The sequence below is a fragment of the Rhagoletis zephyria genome, unplaced genomic scaffold, assembly GCF_001687245.7.
Source record: "Rhagoletis zephyria isolate East Lansing unplaced genomic scaffold, Rhagoletis_zephyria_1.1 Rzeph_scaffold_00479, whole genome shotgun sequence".
Taxonomy (NCBI): Eukaryota; Metazoa; Arthropoda; class Insecta; order Diptera; family Tephritidae; genus Rhagoletis; species Rhagoletis zephyria.
Genome location: NW_016157563.1, coordinates 62,903 through 77,524, shown reverse-complemented (window position 1 = coordinate 77,524; position 14,622 = coordinate 62,903).

The following is a 14,622-nucleotide window of genomic DNA, read 5'->3' as shown; positions in this document are numbered from 1 at the left end:
AAAATTAAGGCATTATACCTACGGTGACCATCCGTTCTGTTTTTTGCAGGACCGTACTGTTATTTACAGGTCTGTCCCGCGTAGTTTTTCAAAACTACTGTACATGTACTGATTTTTTCCAAGTGTCCTGCCTTTGTCCCGCATTTTCTTCGATATTTTAAAATTAGCTTTTCCTAATCGAAATAAAAGCAGCGTCGATAACTAATCGATAACTAAATAAGGTTAAGCTGGTTGAACCAGTCAATGCGTTTTAAATTTTGTACGGTTATGGTAAATGGATCATGAGAAACCGAAGACCAGCATCAAATATATCAATAACACTGTTCTACAAATTTTGTGGTAATCGCTTAAGAAAAAAAAAATATTTTCCAAGCCAATTTTCTTTTCAAAGAAGCGTTTTCGTAATTTTTTAGAAAAAACGTGTTTTTGGTACATTTCGTAGCTATTCGTCAATATCTCATGAAAAAATTATCCAATCAACATAAGCGACCTACAGTCCTCTTACAAAAATATATTACTTTGCCGATTTTGATGAAAATGATTAGTATTACAAGCGAGCAAAATCGAAAAAATTGAAATTTCAATCATTTTATTTTTACAGTAAATGAAAATCTGATGAGAAATGTAGATGTTACGGAACACAATCTGCACAAATTATATACTTTTGCAAAGGGCCCATCAATACCTTTCGAGCTGTAGGTCGTTTCATGTGATATTGACGATTAACTGAAAAAAGTACTAAAAATACGTTTCTCGAACAAATCTCGAGAACACTTCTTTGAAACCATGGGTATTATTTTCGTGTTCAACGACCCAAAGTTTGCCTAAAAAATTTGCTTTACAGAGGTTCATATTTCATGTAAGGTAATATGTAATATGCCTTATTATAATTTTGTAAATATTCATTACAAAAAGACTAATACCAATGCAGCAAATGTGATTTATGTTTAAAGTTTAAAATTACATTAATAATTAAGAAATATACACTCCTCGTTATTTCAAAGCGCACTCTTTTAATACTTACTAGTTACAGTTTTCCTTTTGTTTGTTTAATATTCATACATTTTTTATAAAAAAATATAGCATATTCTACGTCTAAATCCGATTTTAATAATTTTTGAAAATTAAAAAAAAATCAACATAGGGGCGGCAATTTTTTTTGTTGACGGTGCTGCACATTTTCTTCCATGTAAAAATTTTGTCAAGCATACTTTGTATGGAAGAAAAGCAAAAAAATGGTGCACTATTCAAATGACGAGGAGTTGATAAGGTATGTCAGTAATTTCTTGCCATTTTAATATGCCAATTAAGTCAGTGCCCGACGACTGGAATTTAAGTGTGCTCTGCCCAATCCACAAGAAAGCCGACCCCACCATTCGCGCCAACTACCCCGGGATCAGCCTTCTAAGCATAGGTTACAAGGTTTTATCCAGCGTATTGTGTGAAAGACTGAAACCCACCGTCAATGAACTGATTGGGCCTTATCAGTGTGGCTTTAGACCTGGCAATATCACCATAGACCAGGTATTCACAATACGCCAAATCTTGGAAAAGACCCCGAGAAAAGGAATCGACACTCACCACCTATTTGTCGACTTTAAAGCCGCTTTGACAGATAAAAGGAGTTCCTATACGCCGCTTTGTCTGAATTTGGCATCCCCCAAACTATACGGCTGTGTAAAATTGCGTTAGCAATACCACCAGCTCGTCAGAGCATGGGAAAGCCTTGGCACCCACGTCACTGTTGACAGTTACAATTTCGAGAAAGTAGAGAATTTCGTTTACTTGGGAACCAGCATTAACACCGATAATAATGTCAGCATTGAAATCCAACGTAGAATCACTCTTGCCAACAAGTGCTACTTTGGACTGAGTAGGCAACTCAGGAGTAAAGTCCTCTATCGACGTACGAAAACCACACTCTATTAGTCACTCTTCATGCCGGTGCTGGTGTATGGCGCAGAAGCATGGACAATTACAACACCCGATGAGGCGGCTCTAAGAGTATTCGAGAGAAAGACTTTGCGGAAGATTTACGGGCCTTTACGCGTTGGCGACGGCGAGTACCGCAGACGATGAAACGATGAGCTATATGAGCTTTACAACGACATGGACAGTGCAGCGAATTGAAATACATCAGGCTCCGCTGGCTTGTTCATGTCGTTCGAATGGACACCGACGCTCCAGCTCTGAAAGTATTCAACTCGGAACCCGCTGGTGGTAGCAGGGGAAGATGAAGGCCGCACTCNTTGGAGCGCTAAGCGTTGCGTTATCCATTGTCAACGAGTGTCATCGCGCGCTATACCCAAATCAACGCGTCGTCAATTTTGACGTTTTCTCATGTCCTCTCGTTTTTATTCTCGTTTCCTTTTTCACTTCTTTGTCCGTTCTCTTTCTCTTCGTCTTCTGCATCCAACTTCAGCACGTAACGCCCTGTCAAAAATGAAAATTCCATTTGCTCGGCGTTAGCGCCGCGTTATTGTGGGATGCTTCATACAAATTGTATGGGCATGAGGATTTTTGACAGTTGCTTGGCGCTTGACGCGCCAATTTAGGGATGACAGTTAGGCGGTTACAGCGCCAAATAAGAAGAAGAAGAAGAAAAGTTAATTATGGCATAACTTTCGAAGCCCACCATATACTGGTTTGAAATTTTATGTGCGATTAGTATTTATGTGCACACTTCATATGCAGTTGGCAACTAAAGTGTGCTTTAAAAAATAACTAAATGGCAAATAACGAAATGTGTGTAACTATACTTTTCACAATTTTCAAAATTATCGGTTTATCGCGTATAGCTTTTGATGCATGTCATTTTAAAAACTTTTTAAGCGTGTATTGTGTTCTACAAACAATTACGAATAATTTGATATCTTAGCAAGAGGTGTGCTTTCATAATAAACCAACTTTAAATGCAAAATATTCTGCGACCTTGAGCGTAATTTTTATTCCAAAAACATTTTAATTGAAGGCACATTTGGAAAATACGTCGAAACGATCTAAATCTTTTAGTAAATACCAGTCCTTATAACGTCCATATACCTGTAAAATGCCTTAAAAAATGTTTCTCTAGAAGTTTGTAAAAACCCTGATTTACTACTTTTAATGATGCTCCTTCTTGTAGTCAGAATATTTCGAGCGTGGTATCAAATCAACTTTTTTCGACCAGGGTTCCGCTAGTTGTTCTTACTTAATTGGAGCCTTCTAAATTCAATAGTGTCAACAGTTTTGCCCGATTGGCTCCACTTTTCGATATAGCGGTACTTGAAACTTTGCTCAAATTTTAAATTTTTTATAAAAAAAACTCCCTCAGTTTTGAAGATTTTTTACAAAAATTTTGAGAAATCGGTTCACTATAAAATCTAGTTCTCATACAACTGGTTGTTCAGAGACGTTGTTTTGCGTTATGACTCCTCCAATTAAGCAGGTAAAATTTTAATATACGTTCCCTTTAACATATAGCCAGGGCCGGATCTACGGGTGGGAAATAGGAGAAATTGGTCAGAAGTAGGGTTCATCGAAAAAAAAATATGCATAATCCACGAGATTTATTCCAAAACCAAAAATGTATGTATTTTTTATTATACTAGTATTATAGATTCTGAGATGGGCAACACGATTCCACTGTTCAAATTTGGAAAAAAAATTTTAACACCTTAATTTAAAAAATGCATTATTTATTGTATTTTTTTCTATTTGCATGCAGTCCATCCTTCACTCAATTTCATATCCCTCGAACAATAAGTGGAATTCAAGACCTTTAATTTGAGCCAAGGTAGAAGCCTCTAGGCCCTCTGACAGCCCAGTCATAATAATTTTCAACCAAACTTCGCAACTGATGTACTAGTTTTTACTCCGAAATTAGAAAAAAAAGTGCGTAAAATGTCGAATGAAATTTCGAAGTTTAACTTCAGAATCGTAATAATTAGCTCTCAAAGGGCCTAGAGACTTCTACCTCGGCTAAAATTAAAGATCTTGAATAGCACTAAACTCGAGGGATATAAAATTGTGTGAAGGATGCACAGCTGCATGCAGATCATAAAAAATGCAATATATAATGCATTTTTCAAATTGAGGGGTTGAAAATCTTTTTCGTTTTTTAAACAGTAAAATCCTGTTTCTCGTCTCAAAATCTATAATACTAGTGTAATAAAAATTACAAAAAATCTTTTCTTTTTTTTTTCTAATATATCCGTTGGATTTTGCATGTTTTTTCCGAAGAACACTATTTTTCACCAATTTTTTTAAGGTCAAGAAGTGATTGTGGATCAATGGCAATATTTTTCCTTGAAAGGCAATTACATTAGCTTTCAAAGCCATTTTGTTTCATATCAAAATATTGCTTCTGTCGAAAGCGCTACGATTAAATGGCATGAAGTGTTAAAAAAGCATACTGTGTGTCGTTGAGTTAGCTCGACCATGATAAAAATATAGTAAAGTAGAACCGCTGAGAGTCACTTTTGAAATTCTTGACGTTTCCAAACAATTTAATTTTTAAATTTATTCACAAACTCACACACACATTTTCATTTTCAATCTCAAGCAACAACAATTTCGAACAATTTCAATTTTTTATTTTCACTTTTATATGATTTTAAAATGTTGGCAAACTTCAAAAAAAAATCATGGCCGACAAATTGAGAGAACGGTTCTACCTTGCTATGTTTTTATCATGAGCTCGACTATCTCATTTTTCAGTCGAGAAATGTAATTTTGAAATTTTAAAATTACTACGGTGTATTTTTCTCAAAAAATATGACTCAAAACATATGATTTATAAAAATACAATTCAATTATAAACAATATATATGTAAAATAATAAAATAAAATGTCTATCATACTTGGGCGTACAAAATTTTTGTACCCCCTCGAGGCAAAAGCACTGGTGTATCACACTTTAAAATCCGACTATAAATGCCGAAGATATGAAGAGAAATGTAATTGGGCGGTTATCCACAAAGAAAAATTAATTTTTTTAAATTTTTTTTTATTTTATATTTTTTTTCGAAAACACTTCATATGAGGGGGTGTACGCGAACTTTTTTTTCGATGCGATCTAATGTACATATAGGCATTTCCCAAAAAAGGTAAACCGAAAATGCAAATAAATGAATGCAAACGGCTTTTAACTTTGAATCTCGTATTCAGATGGTGAAAAAAGGTTTAGAAAACGCGAAAAGGTGGAGAGAAGAACAGAAAAAAAAATAAAAAATTAATTTTAGTACATATGTGTGACTAGTAAAAATATTGTATAGGGGAAAAATCTGTCACGTCCGATATGTCACGTCCGTTACCATACTTTAAATCAAACTTAAATCAACAACGAATTGCTTCTGACTCGCATTCTTGAATTGGTTTTAACGGTCCTCAATTTCTCTAGGAAAGTTCTGGGAACATTGGTACAAACATGTATTTTTTTAATCTTCAATTCCTGGCAACATATTCAACGCTGTATGTACATAAATTCAAGTGCACTTCACAACTGCTAATAAAACAGAGAAACAATTTAAAGCGAATTATGGCGCCATCTGTTGCATTTGTCACGCAACTAACACCACCATTAGAAATTGTTATACTCGTGTTTGCGAAAGTAATTTGCATAAGAGAACACAGTCGGCAAAGCAGTGCAACAGGAAGCAGCAAACGAAAAACCCATTCATTTATAGAATGGGAAGACACCTAGGGGTGTCGATCTAATAAGAATTCGCACTAATAAAATGTTGCGCCACCACCATTTGAACAAAAACACGCATTTCGTATTCGTAATGTCTTAATCGCAAACGAATGCATTATTTGCGTGTTTTTAGGCAAGTATTAAGTATACATACATATATGAAGTTAAAACATAAAGTGTATACATATTCACTACATTTGTATGTGTGTATGTACATGATTGGAATGATTTCTTTGCACTTGCGATGCTTTTTAAGCGTCATAAACTCTGTTCAAAAGGTATGCGTCTGCCAGTAGCAGAATATTAAAAAGTAATTAATATTAAAAAGACTTGCATAATTATCGCTGACAGTCTATAATTTTCATAAATAATACATGTGGCACAGCGCCTTACATCTACATACATACATAAGTTGACATGGACAAGGAGGGTTTCGCTGATGAATTATTTTGTAAACAGTTCAGCGGCATTGTTTGAATGGACACTTTGAAAGTAGCTGAAGCAAATAACCGCAGAAACGTATAGTACATATGTATGTAAGTAAATATGTATATAGCACTTGCGAGCATGCTTTTGACCCACGACGCTAATAATTACGCCAACAGCCACAGCCCGAGCAACAGCTGCCTTTGCCAATGCTTAAAGGGGCCAACTTTCCACGCCATTGCCACTAACTGGCCAGCAATAAAATGTATATGTATTATTTTTGTTGTTGTTGAAAGTGCCGTTTGCATTTCACTCCTTGCTTAAGTATCTTACTTATGTACATTTTCTTCAAACATTCAACGAGAATATTGCTGTGGTCTCAAGCAATAACCGCCTAAGTCGACTTAAGAAAGAACTGAGTTATATGTATATGCTATGGTATTCTGGCAAACTACTATTCCATGTGTAAGTGAAATCCCCATCTCGCCGGCAAGGCTATTTAAAAAGTTATAGATGAACATATTTTGGTTTCCCTACAAGGTTAATATTACAATCCAAATGTTTAAAACGCTTTTTCTCGAAATCGGGTTTTTCGGCTCAGGCGGTTATTGCTTATGGCCACAGATTTACACACAATCACATGCTAAAAGCACACATCAAAGGAATTTATGTGGATCCACAGGTGTAGGCAAAATTTGACTATTGTGACGAGGGGTTCACACATTCATATATAAATATGAACATAGCATGGCCAGCTCACGTGTTCTAATTCTCCCATTCGTAGCTTTAGAATGCGAAAATTGTTTGGTAAAGCTTAATAATTTTTGTGAGTTGTTTTTTTTGTTTTTTTTTTATTGGCCTAATAACAAATCATATTGCGGAAAAATAACAATAAATTATAAATGGTAGAAGTTATAGCTGCTATTTCGGAGATTACCGCATCTGCTCATCAGACTTCTTAATCGCAGTCACTGGGATATGAACCAGTGACTTCGAATTATTTAAAAGCCAGTGGCCTACCCACTAAACGAAGTTCGCCGCGTAAACGAAGTTTCTCCTGTCGTCACACAAACAGCCAGATCATAGGCGTCTTGGCACACACGTCATTGTTGATAGTTACAAGTTTGAAAAATTAGACGACTTCGTTTATTTGGGAACCATCATTAACACCAATAATAATTACAGCCTTGAAATCCAAAGAAGAACCACTCTTGCCAACAAGTGCTACTTTGGACTGAGTGGGCAATTGAGAAGTAAAGTCCACTCTCGTCGTACAAAAATCACACTCTATTAGTCAATCATCATGCCTGTGCTGGTGTATTGGGCGGGGGCACGGACAATGAAAGCATCTGGTTGAAGAGAAAGATTCTGCGAAAGATTTACGGGACTTTGCGCATTGGCGATGGCGAATACCACAGACTCCGCTGGATAGGTCATGCCGTTCGAATGGACAGAAAGGCTCCAGCTCTAAAAGAATTAAACGCAGGTCGCGATCAGTGTTGCCATTTTGGTGCTTTTGGAGCTAGATTTAGCCCTTTATTTTTCCATTTAGCTCCGAAAATTTGGTTTTAGCTCCTAGCTCTTTTTTAGCTCTTTTCAAAATTATCTAGCACTGCTTTAGCTCCAGAAAGTTTCAGTTTTGTTTTGTAATATATTAAAACTACAAATCTGTAAGTTCATTGTACAAGTTTTGACAACAATTTATTTGGCTTTGTCGATCTCGGGTTATTTTCGATATCTTCATATTATTCTATTTCGATTAATACTTAAAAAATTCCATTCCTAATGAAAATGGCGCGCAAGCAAATGGAAAATGGGCAAGGAAGTCAATTAGTTTATGCAACGTGTGCGGGAGCACAAAAACTACACCGGACAGTAATTCGAGCTCCGATAAGCTCAGGCCAAGGTGTATTTAACAAGGTGGTGTTGACCGTATATAAAAAAAAATTACACTAACAAATTATATGCAGATATCCATACTGTCATTAGTATGAGTTACAACAAACACATCATTTTGACGTAATGCCCTCCGCGGCGAAACACTCAGCTGTCGCCCCAACACCACCATGTTAAATACACCTTGGCTCAGCCGGTGTATTCTCTCTCAGGCGGCCACGGTAGAAAAAGAAAGCCAAAACTTAAGCATTAATTAAAATTACAAATTTTGAAATTTAGTGGAAAAATATACATTTGTATCCACGGGAAAATACAGACTGCACCAAAACTCATATATCATAGGTTAATGAATTCAAAAATTAATTAGAAGAAGATCGTTTTTCTAAACGCGCGGATTTTGTTTTTACCTTACTAATTTTACATTTAACTTCGCTCCTTAAATTCGAAGAAAAAATATTTGTAACCCAAGTTTGTATGGCCAATTCAAATATCAGAAATTGTAGATTTTAACAGGTTGTAAAGTACTTTTAGTTCATTGGCTAGTTTATAAAAGTATGTACATGCATATAAGTGTTGTAACGAATTCGAAATATATGCACCTTATTTTGGTTTAAAAAGTTTTTTTTCAGCACTTAAACTTACGAAATTCGTTGTTTTTATTAAAATTTCGGAAAATGTAAAACTAACCTTACGTCAATAAATGCTCAACTTAAAAAAAAAAATCTAGCTCTTCATTTTAGCTATGTTTCTTTGGCAACACTGGTCGCGATGCTGTTAACAAAGAAAGAAGAAGGTCTCCTCTGCGTTGGAAAGATCAGGTGGAGGAGGACTTAACTTAACTTGGCATTCACAATTAACGTTTTTTGGCACAGAAAATAAACGACCGGCGGGCTGTTTTGGGCTCGGCCAAATTCTTTTAGGCGGTTGCAGCGCCAATTAAAGAAGAAGAAGAGTGGGGCCTGGTTCTATGTATGTAATTATGTATGAAATAACTCTTCTGTGAATCAGGGCGAACACACGAACTCTCTAAACACTGAAAAAATTAAAATGTTTGTGGCGAAAAACCTATCGATTGAAAAAGCCGTCGGATGTGCCCATCCCTAAATTCCAGAGTGCTGAATAGGTTAAAAATAAGAACAAATCTCGATCTCTTCATCAAATATTTTAAAACTATCTCTATAATATAGACATTCTTTACTTCTATTTCACGTCTAAAAGAGTCTGAGGCCCTCTGAGCATTTGCGTCAGATTAATAATTCAACGTATTTTTAAAATGTTATAACTAAGCTGACCAACCGTCCTCCTTTCAGGAGGATTGTCCTCCTCATTTGTGATTTGTCCTCCTCAAAAATATTGTCCTTCTCTGTCCTCCTTTTGAGCAAAAATGTCCTCCTTGTCCTCCTTTTCAAGTTTTATAGCAGTCATGAAATTTTTAAAAAATTTCGTTAAGAATATTATTATTTCCTAATTGGTCATAGATAAATTAGAAAAAGGTTTTAATGATTTAAAATGTGTTTTATAGTAATCACCATTTTAACTCTTTCATAGTCAACTTAAAATGCATTTTATGGCAAAAAAAAAAAAGAGCTTTAACTTTAAAATGAGGAGAACATGATTTTAAAATGGTAAAATAAGGTTCTAAATTTTGTTCCCCACTCCAAACAATTTTTTTTATGTTACTAATATTTTTTAATATAAAAATTTTTTCAGTATATTTTTTTAGTTTATTATTCTTTTTTAATAGTATTTCAAATAATCATTTCAAGTAAGTAAAATTTTTTGGAGTTTAATTTTACTGAAAAAGGTCACAAGAACTATAATTACATAAACCAAATTTAAATAATGATTTTTAAAAGAACAAAAAAGATATAAAAAAATTTTCCTGACAGTGGGATTCGAACCCATGACTTCCCGGCTTGCTAAATCCGAAATTCTGCTGCGGACACAGCGTGAACTAATTGAAGTACTCATCATCGGTTAAAGTACAAAACCGCGTATCGTCATTCTGCAAAACCGCGTAACTGACATTTGCTTCCAAAAATTGGATTTACTCACACAAGCTCTTGGTTCAATCCTTATCCATTCGTCCTGAAATATACTAGCCAGAAATGCGATTACTTTATAAAAAAGATAACCATTTTGAAATAAGAGTGTTTTTACTCCCTAGAAAATAATTTATGCGACCCCACATACGCGGTTTTGTACTTTAAACGACGTCATATTTCTTTATATTGCCGCGTAAATTTTTTTCTCTTCATATGGATAACTCTGTTCTCTCTGATCTTAAAAAAAAGCTGTTTCAAAGATGTCTGTGATTGACACAACTTAAAAATCGATTCTAAACTTAAAATTTTATTTTAACAAGAATGAGTTGAACAGCGTAAATTCCTTTTAGCCTTGATCAATAACATTTAATACGGCTTTCCCATGGCACCCCAATTACGTAGTTCGCTCTGTCATTCGCAATTCGCACTCCAATTACCCTTCGAATTACGTAATTCGCCATACTAAATTTTAACATGTAATAAAATTTGTTTTCATTAAAAATTTTATAACTTTTGAACCGTTAAATAATAATAGATTGGCGCTTACACATATGTTAGTGTTTGGCCGAGCTTCTCCTCCGATTTGTGGCGTGCGCCTTGATGTTGTCACACAAAGCGGAGGGACCTAAAGTTTTACGCCGACTCCGAACGGCGATTGTATTTTTTTTTTATGAGAAACTGTTTTTCATGGCAGAAATACACTCGGAGGTTTGCCATTGCCTGCCGAGGGACGACCGATGTTAAATAGAAACCTTTTTTCTATATTTTTTGCGATGTTGCTTTGACCAGGGTTTGAACCCAAGCGTTGCGGAGTGGAAGCGCGCACCGCTTACCACTACACCACAGCGACCGACCTTCAAATAGAGTTATAAAAAAGGGATAAACCGTTTTTCTAGGAGGCATTGAATTCTCTAAAAAATTACCCTGAAGTCAGTTGTCTTAGAGATGATTAAGGGTATTAAATATGTTAATGATATTGCTGAACGTGATATGGCGTTGATACAAAATTATAATCGAACTCTGACATAAGACGAAGAAAAAATGCCATTTTTTTGGAAGTAATACAATTAGAATTAAATAATTTAAAAACAAATTATGCAACTAAAGTTTAAACAAACAAGTAAAAAGTCTAAGTTCGGGTGGAGCCGAACATTAAATACCCGGCGCAAGTATTAAATATAGTTTTTCAAATTTCTGAAAACTACCGTTACAAGAAGAGTGGTTTACCACTAATTCTAACAATTTCGACAGTACGTTTAGTTATACTTAATGAGATAAACTTATATAGTTAGATGTGGGCGGTATCATGCCCACTTTCCAACATATTTTATTATTATTACGTCTTTTCAAGGGATTGTTGCTAGTATCAATTTCGAGTAAATTAGCGTTCTTAACTTTCGAAATATCGAAGTTTCAAGAATTTCTGAAATTTACGGTTATATGTTTACCGTTATAAGTTTGGTACAAATTGATCGAACGGTTACCGAGATATACATACCTGGTCATAAGTGGGCGGTGCCACGCCCATTTTCCAAAATTTCACCATAAGCATGCTTTTGCTAAGGAACCATTGCAAACATCTATTTTTAATAAATAAGCTTCTGTATTTACTGATTGGTGGAAATTTCGTGTTTCCCTAAATTACCGTTATATGGGATGTGGGCCAGGGGGGCTACTCTGTAATGCGATGCGAAAGAGAAATGCGATGCGATAGGCAAATACGTCGTAAGAAATACGCTGTGGCTATTGCCTATCGCATCGCATTTCTTTTTCGCCTCGCATTACAGAGTAGCCCCCCTGGTTATTGTCCGATTTTACAAATTTTGAGCTGTTTGGTAACTGTGCCAAGTTTGGGAGAAATTGGAGTAGCGTTTACCAAGGTATACACGTTTAACCATAAGTGGGTGTGGCTATACCCATCTTATAAATATTTATAATATTCTTATTTTACGTCATTGTAAATATAAATTTTTAGGGAATAAGCTCCAGTATTTACTAAAATATGGCAGTTTTCGTATTTCTGAAAACTACCGTTATATGTGAAGTGGGTGTGGTTACGGTCCGAATTCGCCCTTTTTCTAGGGGAAAGGGCAATCTACATACCAAATTTCGTTGAGATATATAAATTTTCGCTCAAGTTATCGTGTACACGGACGGACGGACAGACAGACATGGCTTAATCGACTTGTCTTTTCATTATGATCATTTATGTATATGTTTTGGCTGTTACAAACAACCATTATGTGAAAAAAGTTATAATACCCTTGTGCACAAGTGCGCTCGGGTATAAAAAATATTGAGAAGGGGTTCGCGTTTTTCGAAGTTGTTTTGCTCATAGATACCACCTGCGTGTGTGCGGAATTAAGTGCAAATTTGCTAAATGGGATTCCAAACTAATGCTGGATTTCCACTAGGCATTAAATGGCAAAAATGATAAATGACAAAGTTGGCATTAAAAAATATTCGTGTCATTACCTTAAAAAAAAATTGTCATTATGTTCATTTCCGCATGGCATTTTTTTAAATGGCATATATTTTTTGTCATTTCAATACCTAGTGGAAATGCGGCATAAGAGACTTTTTTGAATTTGTTACGCAATACTAAATATTATTGATCCCCTTAACCTCCAAACAGCCGCCATTGTGCGTCTATGCATATGCACGTATTATGTATGTATGGGATGCATACCNGGGAGTACTCTTTACATGCATGCATGGAGTAGACGCGATTTTTGCAGGGAGTACAGATACCTCCGTACCGTCAATTCGTTTCAAGTTTTCGTTCTCTTTTGATCTTTTCGTTGCTTCGCATTTAAAGATCCGAGGACTTGAATTCAATAAAACTTGACGCGTGTGGAAGCAAAGAGAAAACACAAAAGAGAATGCGGTAAAAATTGCTTTCAAGACTAGACGTATCTGAAAGGGGACTAATGTACATATTATACTTATATGTATATACAATCAATATGTTTATTGCATGTAATGTTAACTCGATCATGTAGCACGGACGGTGCATGGGCAGTTCTGTGCATCCGCTATGGATTTGTTGATTGCCTGTTAATTTCTGTTATCGATCGTTTGCTTTTTTTATTATATATCCTCGTTACGATTAACCACATTATAGCGCTTTCCGGCATCTCACTGCACTCACCAAAGCATACATATGTATGTGCGTACACACGTACGATCGATTGCTACGTCGAACACCTTGATCGACAAATTATCTCCTCTTTATCCGGGGTGCAAACAATTTTCGGGCATAATCGTGTTGTAAACGTGCTGTTTGCTGTTTTTCTGTTTGTTCTTCGCCCCATCATTACCAAAGTCATTCGCGATCGACTTTCGACTCGTTCGATTGCATTAGCTTTGGCTTCAACTTCAGCTTCAGCTTCGACTTTGACTTAAACAAACAAATTGTGGAAGCACGCAGGTCGATCGATATTAAAGACAATAAATATATATCTTTGTACATATGTACGTACTTAGTGTGTGTAGTCTGTGTGTTTTTGTGCAAATGTGGCTAGCGAATGCCACATTGGCAAACCGCTTAGCTTCATGCCTGTTGAATTGCGGTTGTTGGCCACATTCATCAATTCATCAGCCCGTCGATTACACCACTTTTCGCGCCGACTGCCTTTCGACTGTTGACTGTCGATCGCATTGTTGTGAGGTATTTTCGTGCCGCAGCTCAATCAATAAAATACACAACAGAAATTCGCTCTCACATTCACATCAAATTAAATGTAATTACTTTTGACGAAACATACAGCTCACAACGTCTTGAAGTAAAAGAGCCATGAAATACAACTTCCACGCGGAGTAAACGTTAATACGTAGCTCGCATACTAAAAGCACACACTATATAAGTAAATACCTAATATAGTATGTACCTATGTATGTACGTAAAAAAAATATCCATTTATGCAGTTATACAGGGTACTTTAGTTACATACATATACACAAATATGTATGCACTATTAGCAGGTTCTCCGCACTCCTCTTTCTTTGAATGATTGGTAATTTGGATCATATGCCTTGCTGCGAAAGATCAAACATGGTTTTATTACTCAACTCGTAAAGGATATTCCGTCTGTTATTTACTTTATGCTGGCTCTTGTATCTGCTGTTATGGTCTGCCGTTCGACTTAATAATTTTATGACCTCACAGTTGTTTTTATACCATTTTTGTGGTCATTATGACACGAAGTCAATGGTTTATTTGCCTTTACATTTCTCCTTCCTTTCAATTAGCGATTTCATTAGTTATACAGAAAATGTGGGCTAATAAAGTTGTTTTTGATTGCCATAAGAGTACATATTGATTGGTCATCTGCAATAACGACGCAAATCAAAACTAAAAAAAAGGATCTGTTCAGCGCTTCATTTTGACCTGAGGGATGTATCGGAGCCACAACTGCTAAACTTAAACGTAGAATACTTGATATGATTTAAATCACATTGAAGTTAAAAACGGTACATAAAATTATAATAAATCAATATGAATTAGAAAATATTAAAAATTAGCAATAGAGATGCAGATCCACATTAACTTCAATCATATTTACCATCGTGGCATGTATA